Genomic DNA, 18953 nt, shown 5'->3' with positions numbered 1-18953 from the left:
CTGTTTCGCGAACACATTCAAGTTTATCCCGCTTTACACATTCAAACCAAATTTAATCAAAATTGGCCACAAATTACTCAAGTTATATATTTTTGGCCTCTAGGGACATCAGAATGAAAAAGTATATCGGTCCCGGCTCCAGGTCCTACCGTGCCACCTACGGTAGTAGCTACTTCCCTATAGGGAAATTCGCTAAAATCCCTACTATGACAAGATGAAACACTTGCGAGCGCATCTCTCGGACTACAATGTGTGCGAGACTGAGGCGGTGTTGTTGTGGAAGCGTGTTCTCGCGATAATCCGACCATTTAGAGCGCAGCATGCGTAAAACCGTTCCCACGGCGAGCGGCGCGGCGCGGCGGTCCCATAACTGTCAGTCGACTTGTGTCTTAATCCCCGACACCCCCGGCACTGATATAGCATAGCCTTTGCGGTAAAAACTACACTTTTCAGCGTACAATCAATTCCGATGTCATATAAAGAAGGTAATTGTAAATTTCCTACTATAGCCTATGTAAGTTTGGACACCTCGTACGTTTTATGGACGGGTTTCAAAACAAAACATTGTGCAAAACCCGACAGACGGATAACTCGCTTGATGCCAAACATGGGCTGACAAACAATGGTTTTGGTACTCTGAGCAATAGCTGTAAAATATCTTGACATGGTGTCTTGTAGTTTGTGACGAGACTGAATCGAACTGTGATGCCGGTTTATTTGATTTGGCTGATTTGGTCAATTCAAACTCTACATTAAAACATAACTCAATGTTCTATTATTTATTTTGTTAAAAATTGCAGTATTCCGTAACATAAATCCATGAAATCCTTTTACTATCCCTTCGATATCTGAACAATAACATTGACATAAAATCCATGATTTCTTACATATCATCAGTTCCCACGAAACAAATAAAGCTGCTATAGGTCAGATAGTTACGACATAAACATTTAAATCTAAAGCTCTTTGAGTGAGACTACCCCTGTCGGATTTAGTATTGTCAAATCTGTGCTGAAAAGCAAAAAAATTGTCGGAAGATGAATTTAATTTAATCCAACATAAAGGTTCGAACAGGGAGAAAGATGAATAATTTAAACTATAATTGTATTGTTTGTTTGTGAGGCAGAGCATCGTGACGTGGGTCGGATACATGCAAGAGTGCAACAAAAACTGTGACAGTTTGAAAAACGGTTCTGTCGTAGGGTTATAGAATTAATTGGAATACGAGAGAAGAAGAAGAAAAGGATTGTTTACAATAGACATGGGATCCCACCGGGGGGCTGACTACTACATATACTACCGTGACTTGTGTTTAAGGGGTACGAGGGGTTTTAAAACGTTAAACTATCACGGTCAACAGTGTATCAACAGTGTTATATGTATTGGAGACGACCAATAATCCTGCATCAGACAAGTCCACTTCAGTAATATCGTACATGTTTCAATAAAGTTGACGTGTAGTTGTTAAATTCTTGTTTGGTTACAAGACAGTTTTTTTGAAATCCAGTTGTTGTAACACGCTCACTCATTCTACTTACGTACTTGCAGTAGTGTCTTTCCTACTGCAAACATGTCTCTGTGAATGAGTATCTGAGTAGAGAGTATGGCGTGCTAAATACTGTCAAATACATTTACAACGATGAGTTAATTTGCATTTTGTACTACACCGTCGTCAGGTGTTGAATACTTAAGTCAATAGTTGCTTGCTCTGCTACACAAAGCATTGAGCAAACGTTTGTCTTGCCGATATATTCGTTATATTTAAGGTGGGTTACTGACTACTGTTAGGTTCATTGATTTGTGTATTTATAATTATCATAGACTAACGTTCTTCTAAACTTACTTGTTTATGTTAGAAATCAATGTAAAATAACTAAAATAATAACAATACTGTAGCATCAATTTAAAATTGAATTGAATGTTAATTTTTATTTTTATTTGTACTACTCAGTGATTAGACTAGCACTATTACCTGTAACCGTAGCATATCTTTATATATGCTAATAGATGCGGTAATAGAGATGCCTTTCAATCGCTTTTCTACAGGCCCTTCAGATGAACACACCAAAACATTTATTTTCATCCGAAAGTGAGGGTTCATGAATAGGTGAATTACTCGAAACCCCAGGCTAAATATAATAATCTTAACAAAACAAAGCGGTTGCACGAGAAACCTAGTGGTACGAGGGATACACAAAATATATTGGATTAGCTTTCGAAATTCAGTTGTAAAATCAAGAAATCTGCCAAATGTGGAAAGAAGTAACCCGAATAATCTTTGGGGTCAAGTCCATTCAAACCTCTTTCCGTGGTTAAATTAATTTAGATGGTTAGTGAACTCATTCAGTGTATATAGGTTTATAGAGTTCAGCCAAATCCCAATATAATTAAATAAGCGGTATCAGCAATCTGACCCATTCTTTCTGTCAACAACCCTTACCATTGGTAAGCGCAGTGCGAGTAGCTATGCTTTTCATTTTATGTGGTAATTCACAAAAGTTGCAATTTCTTTTAAAACGCAATTTTTGCAGCAATGGAGGCTCTGTCGATTTGTTTAGAGTTAGAAGGACTATAAACAAATTCAGTTTTCATCAATATTGTTTAAGTGGTTTGTAATCAGATCTTTTCGTTATTTTATAGGTTTTTATGTGTTAATCACCATTTAAAATGTGAATAAAAAAATAATTATCTGGAAATACCATGGATTACCTTCATACCATATTTAATCAAAATCTGTAGTTCTGTAACACACACATACACATTAACTTACAAGCAAACGAATTTGTTTTGGGTTCAGGTATAGCCTAACAGGATATCCACCCGAAACTGAAACTAGAAGTTCTGACGAAAAAATACTTTCTCCATAATATTATGCTTAATGGGTGAAGAAGTAAAGATTATTAAAATTATTATGGTAAAGGAATTATCGTAGCCTACATATAAAAAATAAACTGATGGTGTTTTGGGAATCCTAAAACGAAAATTGGGCTCCGATCTAGATATTCCCATAAACACAACCCTAACAGCTACTAGCCAGTAGCCATGTAGCCTAGAATAATTCGCTTTTGATACAGAATTTAAATAACCTTTTAAACCTTTTAATGCTTTTTTTTTATTCATTAAAAGTCTTATAACAAAACGTTATTTAATGTAGTTATATGACGGGTTTTAAATGTAACAAGATCGCATTATAACGGAACAAGGGGATGTAACAATAGCGCGGGAAGCAGACCTGATTAACATACATTGAACACTATGACGTCATCCACATTCATGACTGGTGTTTAGTATTCTCAGTACTCTCCCTAGCTCTCGTGTGCAAATATCGTTAACTTTCCACTTCATCTGCTGCACAAATGGGGCCAGCCAGAGTTTCCTTCGCACTATTGGTTTAAATGTATTGATGAAAAGAATGTAGGCTATAACCATCAAAAGTATGCTTGGAAAAACGTACAATGTCCATCCTTCAAATTAATTAAGAGTAATTTTTTTGTTGTATTTACCACAAAGAAATCAAATTATCAACGTCATTTTAATTAATATAACAATTCACATAGAGGTTATTCTCTCTGTTGATTTCGTATCGATACAGACAACAGAATCGCCTTACGTAATTAAATATGTAGATTTTGGCATCCCTGTGTTCTCTACTTCATTGTCATCATAGGTATATCTATGAGGTGTAGTCGGAATTTATTGTAAATATATAAAATTCCCCAATATCAAAGAGTTAGAATACTACGTTAAAAGTAAATCATTGATTTTATGCCAAGAAAGGTATGAAATTAAGTTTCCAAGTATGATTCTAGTAGGTACCTAATAAATCAACTATTATTGACATACTGGATACAAATTTAAGGAAACAGAATCTGTAGTAAACAAAAGTGTAGACCAAGTGAATTTCCATTTGCCAGATTTGATTTTCATTTTAATCAAGAGATTTCAGTTTTCCTTGAATTCTGATTTGGCATAAATATGAATATTTAAATTTGATGAATTTATGTGTGTGTGTGTGTCCGTTATCACGAAAACTCATCCGATTTCGATGAAATTTGATACGAACGTCCTAATTATTCGAACGAGCATGATCGAACCATTTAAACGGACGTTTATGGGGGATTTTATGCCCGGTTTGAAAATTGGTAGTTCTTATTTTCGACCCTCAAAACATAAAATTTCCCAATATCTCTCCAAACCAATTAAAAACCAAATGATTTAGTAAATAAGTGTGTTTGTGTGGTTTTTTGGTTAGGCCTACTATAAAAATAGAAATACTGGTACATTAAAATTACCATGTTATTCTTATAGAAAAAATACCCTTTTGTAGTTTGCTTGTTCGTGGATCAAACTTGGCAAATTAATTTATTTTATACTATACCGTTCCTGAAGCAGCAAACCTAGGTACTCTTATACCTTATTCTATTTAAATAGATTCAAGTGAGAACCGTACCAGGCAAAAGGAAAATCGCTTAGTCTGCAGGTTTGCTGCGGTGTAGGTATTTTACATTGACGTATTTACAAATTATTGATATTTGTTTTTGTCTTTTCCAGGTATGTTTGCAGTAACACTACGACCTACGTCCCATAGCCTAACGTGAGTATGTATGTTAAGTGTGAGTGTAGTGTATGTGACCAGTACGCAGTACGGTGACGTCGCGTTGATCACTGCTCACTGCTCGCTGCTCGCTGCTCACTCTCGCTATCTCGCGGTACAAATGGCAGTTCTCGGACTTGTAGACGGCTAATTGTCAGCTTTCCATTACATCGGAATGTTCAAGAGCAATGACGCTGCGGCAGAAATCAAATAAAATTATATAACCTATCCGAGACGGAAAAACACAACCGAGTGAAAGCTTTGTCTTGTTTTGTTTTGACGTTTAATTCTCACTAACGCGTTTCCTTCCATTTATAAGAATCAAAGTCCAATGACTTGTAGGTTGTTATCATCTAACGACTCGGGTATGGAAGTACGTTTCAAAGACTATCAGTAAATATAAATGCGCGCATTTAGTTGCACCGATTACATTAACTGACGATTAGAAGTAGTCGCACTAAATAATGTTGGTATCAGTAGTATTGTACGACTATTTAGACCAATGGTCTATAATAACAACAAAGCTAACAATAGTTGAATAATCATTTATCATTGTCAAATTATTTTTCATCTGTATGTAGACCTGTGGTGCTATCCTACGATAGTATATATACATAACGAATCTGTTGTGTATACCAACTAAAAGATGCAAGTCGGCCCTCATAATCACTAACTCCAGTTTTTTTAAAATATATGCTTGATTTTCAACTTATCTGCAATTAAATACAACAGTTTTACAGCATTTAATTTTATTCAGATCAACCGCTTGAAAACTACATGTTTTAGTTCCCTCCCATGTTATCGCCAACTTATTTTAGTTAGAAAAGCTTGAAAAAAAACTACGTGCCTCTTAAGAATCTCAATTGAAGCGTGGATAGAGGTTTTTTTAGTGTGGCCTTGATAGAGGCCAGAGGCCATCTGATTTTATTCGATTTGCCTGTTACAATCAGGAAATCTATGCCGTTACTAACGTGACTGCAACCGTTACAGTTGGAGGTTGAATTAGCTTTTGGCATTGACTATTAGAATAGTCAAAGCTTTTGATTATTAAGAATAACGCGAAAAGTGCAATAGACCTATACTGACTTATAATAGCATAGATTAGGAGTAGACACCTTTAATATATGATAATATGATGAGATGAGATTTGCCAGTTACAATGTAATTATGTGGCACGCCGTGAGAAGTTCAATGTTTTTCTTTGTGTAAACTACTATCCAAAGCGGATGCAAATAAATTGGAGACTATTGCACATAACCACACAGTGCATGCTCCAAATGTGTTTTCTAAAGCATAATACTAATACAACAACCGGGTGTACATACAGGATTACACTTGTTAAGTGTAGGGTATGTTTGTTAACTTGTTTGGTATTCTGTGAAGAGCTGAATCTGAGGTGGTTACTGATAAACCACTACACTCATCATGTTGCCATGGTTGTGTAATGATAACACCACTTTGGCACATGAGCTACAAGAGTTTATCGCCTTCATTATGAATCAGCAATGAAAATACTACAGCATGGCAGTTGTTAACCTGAGCACTAGCCTGCATTTCGCTCAGTTGAATTCAATAGTATTAACACAACGTTGGTTGAACTACATTAAACACGGCTCCAAAAGTATTTCGCTCTCCGCCTGAGCGGACCCAACCGTTCCATACGAAGAATGTCCATTTATTGGTAAAAATGCACTTTTTGCGAAACGAGACTAGCTTTTATTGCATCTATTTAATACTAGCTGTAACCCGCGGGCTTTGCCCCGTTTAACTTCTTAATTTTTTAAGATTATCTCGTTCGCATGGCTCAATCATGTCCTGGTTGAAGTTTGTTCGCTACGCTCACTCACCTTTAGGTTGGAGCTCGTTCACTACGCTCACTCACCTTTAGGTTGGAGCTCGTTCGCTGCGCTCACTTGCCTTCAGGTTAGCTCGTCCGCTACGCTAACTCGCCTCCAGGTTGAAGTTCGTTCGCTGCGCTCACTCACCTTTTGGTTGCAAATTAGCTGTTGTCATAAATGTAAAAGAAATAATAGTGCTGCACCCTGTTGGTAATCCTTGTAACTTTAATGCTATTGAACATCATAGAACAGAACCAACTTGTTTAATTGAAACAGCTGTTAAGATTCAATAATTCCATTTCTCATAAGGTTAACATGGGAAACTCCAGAGCCACAGGGGCAGAGCCCGAAAGGATTTTTGAAATAAGAACATGCCTATATGTTAATTGGGAATGTGAGCTATCATCATGCCAAATTTCAGCCCAATCCGACCAGTATTTTTCGCGTTCACTTGTCACAAACATACATCCATACATCCATACATCCAAACTTTCTCATTTATAATATTAGTAGGATATTCTTGTACTCCATTCTTATTGTCTATAACCATAACTGCGATCAAGTTTTTGTTAAAATTAGTTTCCAACTGGCTGGTGAGGGCTATAACATGTTACCTGACTGTCTTGCCGTAGACTGTGATCGAAAGGCCTTGGTCTGTAATCACTGAATTATTTTGTTTTAGGGGTCTTACAAACCATACAAACTCTCCGACTTGAATATAATTTGGGTGAAACATTTAACATCTATGTGTATGGGTACGCGAACCATCCACTAGGAAGGAGGCTGTGGGAGATTAATTACCGAACACATTTCCATATCTTTTAAATGCATTTTACTATTTGCTTGCAAATACAAACGAGTAAAAAAATACGAATAAAATACGAATTACCTATTTATCTACGCCTCTTCCTTACTGAAACATTTCTCAGTTCTTATGAGTAGCTCGTTGTTTCCCCGGATATCCTAATGGAAAATAAAAAAAAAAATATAATGTAGAATGTTTGCTATTATATTAGCATGCTAACACCATTGATGAAACATGCTGTACTCCCGTCCATGCTAACACCCACGTACATGTTACGTGTTTTTATTCGTGAATCTGGCCAAATTTTTTATAAGTAGATGAGTTATTAAAATATAACAGCAAACCGTTCCTGGGTTTCTTGATTCAGAAAAAAAATATTGAGTGAATATCGTGTTTAATACTAGGTGTTGATTTAATAGTATCTTTTCGTGGTTTGTTGTCCATTAATGTACCTCACTTCGCTTGTCCATTGGCTTGTTATTCGTGATAACCACGAATACTTGAAAAGTTATTATTGTAGTATTCGTGATGATGACGAAGCAACAACAGGATGATCGGTGAATATAGGCTGATCAACAATTCATATTCCACAATTACATTCACTTTCTTATCTGATGTTCAGCTGGGTTAATTTAAGTCAGCTGCAATTTTCCGCTCTGAAAGTAGGCTGTTGGTTCGCTTATTAGTATACACTCCTACTGCCTATTTATTCGTACAGGCCTATTTTATTTTTTTGGATGATCATTACACACATATATATGTTGAGTGTAATGTTTTTTGTTAATACATTACACTCAACGCTTTTTGGCAGTAGGCTACATAACTCATTACAAGATTTTTTATTTAGTTATATTGCTTTGTTTGCAACGTTTTTATTATTTAACAAAAATAGTAAATAGAAAATAACGTATTATTTTAGTCATCGTAGGTTACATAAAATACAAAGTTATGTTTTGCATGAAAACTTCTGTCGGATACAGTAAAATAAAAGTTCCGTTCCTTAAAAATATACAAATACAGAAAAATATTTTTACCATTCTTCTTAAATGCCTTTTTTAATGTAACCATTCTGTTACGCCCTTGTTGGTAAAGCATTGTAAGTAGGAAAAGGCCTTTTCCCCACCTCAGTTCTAACCCGTGGTAAACTACAGCAGGTGTTTCCGGTGAGTACAGCCATTGGTACAGCGCTCACAAACCACAGATATTCATACCGATTTGGTATTTAGATATTGAAGTATGTTTGTCAGAACCGTACTATGAACTATAATTGGCGTTTGAAGATCAGTGATAGTGCTTTTTATTGCACTTTTTATCTAAATTCCCTGATGTGGTCAAATTTCTTTAAATCATAAACAAACATTTGAACATTAGTCTGAAGTTTAGTCAGTATTTTTATTTTTTCTTTCGTTAAACAACCAGAAAAGGTAGGGAGGCTCATACTGCCATAGTAAAAGTGAACATCGCTTAGGAAAGTTTCCAATATGCACGCTTTCTAGGAACGATTTTGTTGAGTAACTGAAGTGAAAACATGCATCACTGTCATATATCGCTGACATTCCGCCTATTATAGCTGTGTAGAACTATGCACGTACTGGTAGTCGTCTTGTTATGAACTTACGAAATTTCGCTTCGTATTTATATGCACTCCATTTATTTCTTCATCGCAGATCTTAACACACTAACTTATAGTATTTACGATTAAAAGAATATTTTAGGATGGATAATGGATTCTCGACCACTAATTTTACTTGCATAGAGACACTTACCTATATATGGTGTCTTTCAACCATTATTATGAGCATGTCAAAAGAAACAAAAAAAAGTGTAATATAACAAGTGTCCTATCTCATTCCGTTTTCGGTCTATCTGGTTGTATGTGATTTTTACAAAACTATTAATTCATAACTCATTAACTGTTTGAGCTACGGCGTTGAAATTCTGTAAAAATGTTTATCTTATAGACCACTATGTTTGTGTAAAATATGAATAAAAATGCTTTAAACGTAAAAAAATGGCAGATTTTAAACATATTATGTTGTAAATTGACGGTTTTCATGGAATTTGTATCAAATATTTTAAAAGTCGTCATTTTTTAATGGCTAAAGCGTTTTCATTCATATTTTGCACAAACATAGTGGTCTATAATAAAATAATAATCTATAAGATAAACATTTTTACAGAATATCAACGCCGTAGCTCAAACAGTTAATTAGTTATGAATATTTTTTGTAAAAATCTCATACAACCAGATAGACCGAAAACGGAATGAGATAGGACACATTTTATATTACATTTTTTTGTTTCTTTTGACATGCTCTATAACGAGACAAAGTTTGTTCATATGGTTGCAAGACATCCTGTGTAATAGGCTAAGCCGTTTTTTGTTTATTGACTACTCCGTTATTATTCGCCCGATTTTGACGTTTCAGGTGCCAAAATAAAGGTTTAACGTGTAGTTGTGCCAAACGGTATAAGATTTTCGATAAAGTCGTTGTTTAGAGCGGCCCTTAAATTCCATTTTTCTCCATAAGGATAACACGGGAGATAATTTTTATTTACAGAAACATATATGTTTGTTAGTTTAAATAGTCATAGTCTACTAGGCTACATAATAATTGCAGTGTATTATGATAGTTATAGTTCATGTATACTAAATTTTAATCAAGATTTTATCATTAGATACGCCTCAACTGTATTCACTAATACCTAAGAGCGTTTAAAATTTACTTATTGTGTCAACTGCTACTGCAATTAGAGCCATTAGAGCATTAGAGCTCACGAACCGTTGTGTGGTAGCTGATGTAGCCTAGCTGGGGAGAAATCACGCGTGACAGTCCAGCACTGCCCAGGGACTATTCTGTCTTCCAATGTATTTAGCTTACTGTATAAGCTAAATATACTCAGACCTGATGTGTATTACACTGCGTCTTATACTGTATTACTCTGTGACTATTTAACCTACCTTGCTACGGTGGTTGACTAAAAAACCATACAATATACCATTTCCAGTACACTAACAGTAACATGTACAGTAACTGTATAAATATACAAAGCGCTAGGGTAACTACGATCCTTGGAATGCATCAACAGACGTTAAACAAAACTGCATTTCAGGAATTCTAAATAACGTGAACTCAAAAGGCGATAAAAATATAAGAAGATATTTTACAATAATAAATCATTGAACATTTTATGTTACATTTATGTTATATGTTAATATATGTTATATTTACTTTACTTGAAATTGTGCACCAAACCTTCGTTTAGACACAACTATTAAAAATAAACCGATGTTGGTCTTAAGTAAGTAGAAACATGAATTACGAGGTAAACGTAGATTGTCAGAGAGATTGTTACGTAGGATTAGATAACAATGATAGATGTCTTAGCGGGTATTACATGGTATTAAGCACAAGTAGCTTGTTGAGAGGCTTCGCCGTCTGCCGCAGTCAGCTGTCTGCTCATTCTGATACTCTGCTACTGTACACTTAATCAATTACGAGGTACACGTAGATTGTCAGAGAGATTGTTACGTAGGATTAGATAACAATGATAGATGTCTTAGCGGGTATTACATGGTATTAAGCACAAGTAGCTTGTTGAGAGGCTTCGCCGTCTGCCGCAGTCAGCTGTCTGCTCATTCTGATACTCTGCTACTGTACACTTAATCAATTACGAGGTACACGTAGATTGTCAGAGAGATTGTTACGTAGGATTAGATAACAATGATAGATGTCTTAGCGGGTATTACATGGTATTAAGCACAAGTAGCTTGTTGAGAGGCTTCGCCGTCTGCCGCAGTCAGCTGTCTGCTCATTCTGATACTCTGCTTCTGTACACTTAATCAATTACGAGGTACACGTAGATTGTCAGAGAGATTGTTACGTAGGATTAGATAACAATGATAGATGTCTTAGCGGGTATTACATGGTATTAAGCACAAGTAGCTTGTTGAGAGGCTTCGCCGTCTGCCGCAGTCAGCTGTCTGCTCATTCTGATACTCTGCTTCTGTACACTTAATCAATTTTATGTCAATGACGTAAGATGATTAAATAATGTTGCTTAGGCGGCTGGGAAAATGTTTATAAAACTGTGTTGTGGGTCTTGACCTTATTCGAACAGTTATCTTTGTGCAGCTTGTTTAGTGTTGGGTTGTAAGTAGTTTCCCCAACACCATGGGCAGGTCTGTGTGTTTTGTTGAGTTAGCGATCCTCTCCCACCGGTGTCCTCCTGATTGCGAACAGTCCTGATTGCGAACAGTCCAGACTGCGAACATGTTTGGGTCTACGAGGTGGAGGGGGTCGTCCGTGAGGTGGGGAGGATTCCTGATTGCGAACACATTTTGAGTGGTCGGGGTTTTCAACCCTTTCATAAAAACCCTTAACAGAATGATTTAGCCTAAATCACAACTTAAGACTGGTAATATACATAATGGAGAGGATGAATGTTCTTGAAGACATATCTTTATGAGACGTAGTATAATTTTACGTAAAGCCGCTTGTATATTAACAGACAGATTCTTCCAGACTCACAAATTCGTTCTGATAATAGGTATTTAACGTGGCTGTTTATTTAAAATTAATTATAATGTGTTTGACTTGAACAAGCAACTTAACAATAACTAAACAATCTCAGAGTAAAAGAAATAAAACAATAATTTCATATGAACTAGGGTACCTGATGCTCGAAATCAAGCAACTGTCAAGTACCGGTATTATACAGAAGTTATTTTAAAACTACATTATTAACAGTCATAATTTTCGATCAGTTTAAAAGACCCAACTAAATGCTTATGATTGTAACTAATTGAAATACTCACACTATTTAATAGCGCTTTGTAATAATAAACACTTCGTTTATTTTAGAATTTTTTGGACCCGGCCTTATTTTTTAGTGTTTTCTATGATTGTTTACCTGGATCCCTTACTGTGAGACCAGGCCTCACCTCTACTCTTCTCATACGTATAAGATTTCCTATCAATTGTCTCCTCCACCTGTTTTCAATATTTCTCCTTTAAACTTAAGAAATTGTCTGTTCTTCCAACAAAACTGATTGAGTTTAGATTTGTCTATAACCTCTTAATTATTACAAACATCAATATTTACTCCCAAAAAGCTGGTGAGTTTCTTTTTATATACAGTTTTTTTTTGTTTTTAAATTTGTTTTCAATGTAATTCTTATGGGGAAAATGCGACCCTTGAGAGCGTCTCATGCCCTTAAAGAGTAAGGGTTTTTAAATTTATGTACAAATTGAGACGAATTATTTGACACCTCAAACGTTAAAATCGGCCCAGAAATAACGGAGGAGTTTTGTTCACAAAGAACAGCCCTGACGTATTAATATAAGAGATACTGACTATAGTTTAACATAATTAGCCGAAATAACATGCATTTGCCAATATCACTTTCCAAACTCAATCATTACCTCAAAAAATACATCGTCAACGAACAATTTAAATATCAACTAAAACAAATACAACACTTACATACATCTTACATCCTAAATAACATGTAGCCTATATGCATTACACATTACAACATCAATCATTCAATCACATTTCAACTCAATTATTACCTAAAAACATCAAAAACAAGCAATTAAAACTCACGTTCAACAACAGCGACTAAACCATCTTAACAGATTCCAAAATATTTGTTCGCAGTCTGGACGACTCATGTTCCGGTAGTCCACAGCATTTTTGAGGTGTTCGCAGTCTGGACGATTTTACCCTTGTTCGCAATCTGGACTGTTCGCATTCGGGACACAACACACACACACTGCACCACAGTGACACCGTTCACACATACATTATGCCACCTATTGTGCTCTACATTCTAGTCTACAGTAGTCCCGTTGTACACCAGTAGTATCGTGGTTTGTCTCTACCTTATCGTAACCCGAGAGCTAACTGTTAATTATTCGGCTAACAAATTAAAACTTTTTACGATATACACGATTGTGAATCTTAAAATTGGTAACTCAATATTGGTTGTTGGTTTCTATTGCAGAAAATTGACTGGTCTTAAAATGACTTGCAAATAACTTTGCAGTTGTGGTCAATTTCGGTTTTAAAGATAATACATAACAAGATATGATTGTGTTGGGTTGTAGACTTATAGTTTCTACTTGTCTACTCAATGTGCTAGGTTAGATAATAAAGGTATACTTTATTCTTGTTTACTAACACGATTATACAACTGTTTGCAGGTATCTGAGCTTTTCAAAAGAATAAAATCTCCATTATGGATTATTTTCTTGTATGTAGCCTGTTTTTTAAAATATGATCTACATATTATTTTTTTACTTTTCTTAAAACAAGAATTTCTTAATGCTCTTGATTAATTACGTGCCAAAATTGAAAATTAACAATATCATTTTTAAAAGTAAAATCTGTCTAAAATTTAACAACGAAGAACTGTGCTTAAAAGGGGTACATTTTATTAATTGAAGTCACATTTCTTCCAATTGTACCTTGAACCATAGATTTAACATACTCATACACATTTGTCAACTTCATGGGTCAGCTTAATACAATTTTAATGTTACCTAGTTAGTTCCGCAAATGAATACAAACTACTATAGTTGTTTGTATTCATTGCTGCAGGGGTGAGTTTTGTTTACAAACTGTTTCATGTCATTTCAGTTATTGTATTTTAAAACTAATGTAGCTAAATAAATAATTATGATCTTATAAAAAAGTCATCTGGTTTTATAATCAAACCAGTAAAATACAAATCATGAAATTGATCAGAGAACAAGAGAGAACATGTTATTTTTACCACTCTAGTGCTCTACGTCATCAACATGAAACGCGCATAATAACAAGCTTCAGATTTCACATTGTGATGAGAAATATAACTGTGTTTTAGACTATGCTTGAACTTCGTATTCAATTTTCTTTTACAAAACCAATCTTGTCACACATGTCTTTAACATCGATACGATACCACAAAGTCCCTTGTGTTGGTTAGTCAATGGTGACTCGTATACCTATTGTAATCCATTTTTTCTTATTTACGTCTTAACTTAACAAATTCAAAATTGCTCCCCGGCATGTAACCAAACACAACACACAGTGTATTGCTGAAAGTGAAGCAATGAACCTTGTTTGAATGTGAACCACACTGACAATGCTCGTATGAACCTCTGCTACAGTGGGACTGCGGGACTCGGCCTACGCCCGCGCCGCGCCGCGCCTCTCCCCGCCTCGCAATGTTGTAAACGTCAGTCAAGGCGCTACACAATTTCTACATTATAAACCGACGCGACGCGACGTCTCTTATGACGGCGGTTTATAGAGGAAGCCAAACATAAATAGTGCCACTGTGCGACCGTGCGTGTACCCGAACTGCATATAGTATCTCTGTGTGGCATTCTGGGATTTCTTATCATGCATGGGGCAGCTCACTGTCCCTCAAGGTATTACTTGGCGGCCTCTATGTTTTAGTGCACATTCCGCAGTAATGGAGGCAGTAGCTTAATATGCTCAAACACACTCCATGCTGCTTTCTTCTAATTGTTGTGGTCAACTGGAAAACATACAGCTTAGTAGTTTATTGACCATATAAACTGTATTACATTGTTGTCCGAGAATATCATCTTGCTGTTATTAGTACCCACCCTTCAATATCTACAGTATTTATCCTTATAAGATGTAGGCCTACTTGTGGAATTATTTTCATTTGGACAGTAGACTGTTTTGGTGGTGGTCGAAACTTAAATCCATTCGATTATCTACACTTTGTAATTTGTTTGTAACGGAACACATACTGGTAACAGTAATTTCTGTTTGAGTTCTTCAATTTTTGGTTATAGTTTAAGTAATATTTTGGAGTCAATCATTTTGTCTTCTTTTCCTCCAGCTGATTTTAAGTATACAGGAAAATAATACGTTTTATCTATGCTAATACTGTAGTAGCTTAATTTTCGATAAAAACTGAATTTTATCATCAACTAGCAGAGTACCCGTCCTTCGTACGGGGTTGGAATATAAGTATAAAATTCTTATTGCAATTATACTCAAGCTTTGCCCCGTTTAACTTCTTAATTTTCAAGATGATCTCGTTTGCATGGCTCAATCACGTCCTGGTTGAAGTTCGTTCGCTACGCTCACTCACCTTTAGGTTGGAGCTCGTTCGCTGCGCTCACTTTCCTTCAGGTTAGCTCGTTCGCTACGCTCACTCGCCTCCAGGTTGAAGTTCGTTCGCTACGCTCACTCACCTTTTGGTTGCAAATTAGCTGTTGTCATAAATGTAAAAGAAATAATAGTGCTAGTGCTGCACCCTGTTGGTAATCCTTGTAACTTTAATGCTATTGAACATCACAGAACAGAACCAACTTGTTTAATTGAAACAGCTGTTAAGATACAATAATTTCATTTCTCATAAGGTTAACATGGGAAACTCCAGAGCCACTGGGGCGGAGCCCGAAAGGATTTTTGGGATAAAAATATGCCTATATGTTAATCGGGAATGTGAGCTATCATCATGCCGAATTTCAGCCCGATCCGACCAGTATTTTTCGCGTTTACTTTTCCCATACATACAGCAACCACCTCTTTTTTATAATAGTATAGATATCAAAAGGCATAGGTTTTAATAAATTGATCATATTTAAAATATATTGAAAACTACCAAACAAAGTAGACTCCCTCTTAACCGACCCTAACGGGACCGAACCTAAGTCGCATATATTTAAAGGTCGGATAAACGGACAATCCCCAAACACTTTTTTATGAAGTGCTATTCATTTAGAATTATATAACCATTATTATGAAGTCGTGATTGCATTATTTAAAAAATACACTACCGCATACTTTCCTTTTTTCTTAAGTATTGAAGATAGAAAATTCACAAATAAACCCAAAACATGGTTAAGTTATTACTTTCAGTGTAATAAATTATCTTAGTAGACAATGGTGACATGGTATTTGGTGTAGGAAAGTTGTAGCAATGGTACCTCAAGTCATGTTGTGCATTTCAGTTACCAGCGATGACCACGACCATACGTCACAATGAACATAGCAATGGTACCTCAAGTCATGTTGGGCATTTCAGTTACCAGCGATGACCACGACCATACGTCACAATGAACATAGCAATGGTACTTCAAGTCATGTTGTGCATTTCAGTTACCACCGATGACCACGATCAGACTTCACGATGAACATAGCAATGGTACCTCAAGTCATGTTGTGCATTTCAGTTACCACCGATGACCACGATCAGACTTCACGATGAACATAGCAATGGTACCTCAAGTCATGTTGTGCATTTCAGTTACCAGCGATGACCACGATCAGACTTCACGATGAACATAGCAATGGTACCTCAAGTCATGTTGTGCATTTCAGTTACCACCGATGACCACGATCAGACTTCACGATGAACATAGCAATGGTACCTCAAGTCATGTTGTGCATTTCAGTTACCAGCGATGACCACGATCAGACTTCACGATGAACATAGCAATGCTACCTCAAGTCATATTGTGCATTTCAGTTACCAGCGATGACCACGACCATACGTCACAATGAACATAGAAATGGTACCTCAAGTCATGTTGTGCATTTCAGTTACCAGCGATGACCACGATCAGACTTCACAATGAACATAGCAATGCTACCTCAAGTCATATTGTGCATTTCAGTTACCAGCGATGACCACGACCAGACGTCACGTGACATGGACGGCCCACCATTACATTTGGCTCCGTCGTAAATTTACACTCCGGTATAAAATATGACGTGTAACCATAATAAAACGAAGCCGGCCAGATTTGCATTGGCATGCCGGTGTATTTCACGCAGTGTCCGCGGTCTGGATTCCTCCTTTCCCAGCCCGGCTAACTTCTGTCTCAAATTGCACTTGACTGAACACAACTCCAGCGCAGACTGCCGTAGCTGATGGTATCGTTAAATAACATGCCACTTTTAAATCCTTGCGGCAATTTATTCACCTATGAAATATCGATTTTCTATTACTTTAGGCCGAAAATTCGGTTTCCCTTATTTTAAGAATTATCTCGTAATTCATTCAGAAACCAAGTGATAATATCCGTCATTTTACACTCGTGCTTCGCCTTAATCTACACACCTTTATATGGCCAGTCTTGCAGTTAATCAACAAATAACTTCATCTGAATGCAAAGCAATCAGAAATGGAGAGCAGTAGTGTTTGTTTATCATAAACCAATGCCTAGGATCCGATTTACGGAACTTTAATGAACAGATCGCTGATTGTGGTTGTAGTTTCTAAAATACAGTATAGTAGTACGAACCGTTATTTTACTACTGAATGGATTATTTCCTACACATACCGGATGAGATAAGTGATGTCTACTGAAGGACGTGTTTTGTCTGACGTCTGCTGATAGACGTGTTGACAAGCCCCAACGTGAGACGTTTATTTCCAGACAATTGAATTTTAAACTAAGCGAAATAACAATTCTTGACTATACGTTATTTATACTATTAGTGTACTTTTGTTTAGTATATGAGCATTTACAACTACTATTGGTAATTGAAATGCCACTTTCGATTGTTTATTTTTGTGAATTTCCCTTATATTATATGGAATAAGCTTTTAACGTAATGCCTGGATCCGAGCCCAATTAACTTTTTCATTCAACTGATGTATCCTGGTCAATGGGCTGTCAGTAAGCCCGGCAATGGTCAATAGGGTTCGCGGGTTCATCAATCGTCGATCTCATCTTTGTCATCGTAGATGGCTGATGGGGGTCGTAAAAGCAACACATCATCTACTGCACTTTCTCATCGATATTGATTGATACGACCCAGCTACCGAGAGTCATGTATCCTGGTAAATGTGTTGTCAGTAAGCCTGGCAATGGCCAATAGGGTCCGCGGGTTCATCAATCGTCGATCTCATCTTTGTCATCCTGACGAACGCACCTCTCACGAGTTGTCTTCAGTGGCATTTTCGTCGAAGCCACCTGATCGTAAGATCATATATGTCGTGTTCATCTCTAGTTAAAAACGAATACTGTATTCGATGATTTACTAGTTGCGTAAACGATTCTGAATGAGTGATAAAATATGATATACCAGATGTCGATTTGATGCAACCATGCAACATAACGCGGCTAGTCTCGCGTCGTGCCGGGTACCGTCCAGCTGTGCGGTCAGCTCTCCCACGCTGATGGACATTAAAACCATATTTATCCTGTCCGGTGCGGAGGTGCTGATGAATGAAGCTCGGTTAGTGGTTAGTATGACAAACAGGCTGCTAATCCTAGCAATGCATCACCGCGACGCGCGACGTGTAATATATGAACGGTCGACGGTCGGCGACCTGGCGACCTCACCCCTAGATATGTTCATCACAGCGTCAGTGCGCCCGGGGCCGACCTCGCATTCATTCATAAGCCCACCACTATAATTATGGCAGCGTATTTATTTTATAATATTATTTTATTGTGTCCAGCTGTGAGATGCGATCTCGCCGGTCGCGGCGGCCGTGCCGATCGATGAATAAATATTCGGCGAGGCGGCCTCTCGCTTACCTTCGCCATCACAACTCCGCCACTCCGCCACACCGGTAGAGTCAAGTCTCGTCGAATAACCTTTTACTGTGGTATCATTCTGTCTGTTGAAATGTTTTCAAAATGTTAAAGAGAAGAAAATTGCAAGTATGTAAAATTGTGTGTTTCATTAGCCTAGAAGTGATCCTCTAAGTAGATGAGAAGAGAATGCT

Source organism: Macrosteles quadrilineatus, unplaced genomic scaffold (assembly GCF_028750875.1).
Source record: "Macrosteles quadrilineatus isolate MER2022 unplaced genomic scaffold, UCM_ALF_1.0 Scaffold_2__2_contigs__length_208266976, whole genome shotgun sequence".
NCBI lineage: Eukaryota > Metazoa > Arthropoda > Insecta > Hemiptera > Cicadellidae > Macrosteles > Macrosteles quadrilineatus.
Note: the sequence above shows the minus strand (reverse complement) of the source record.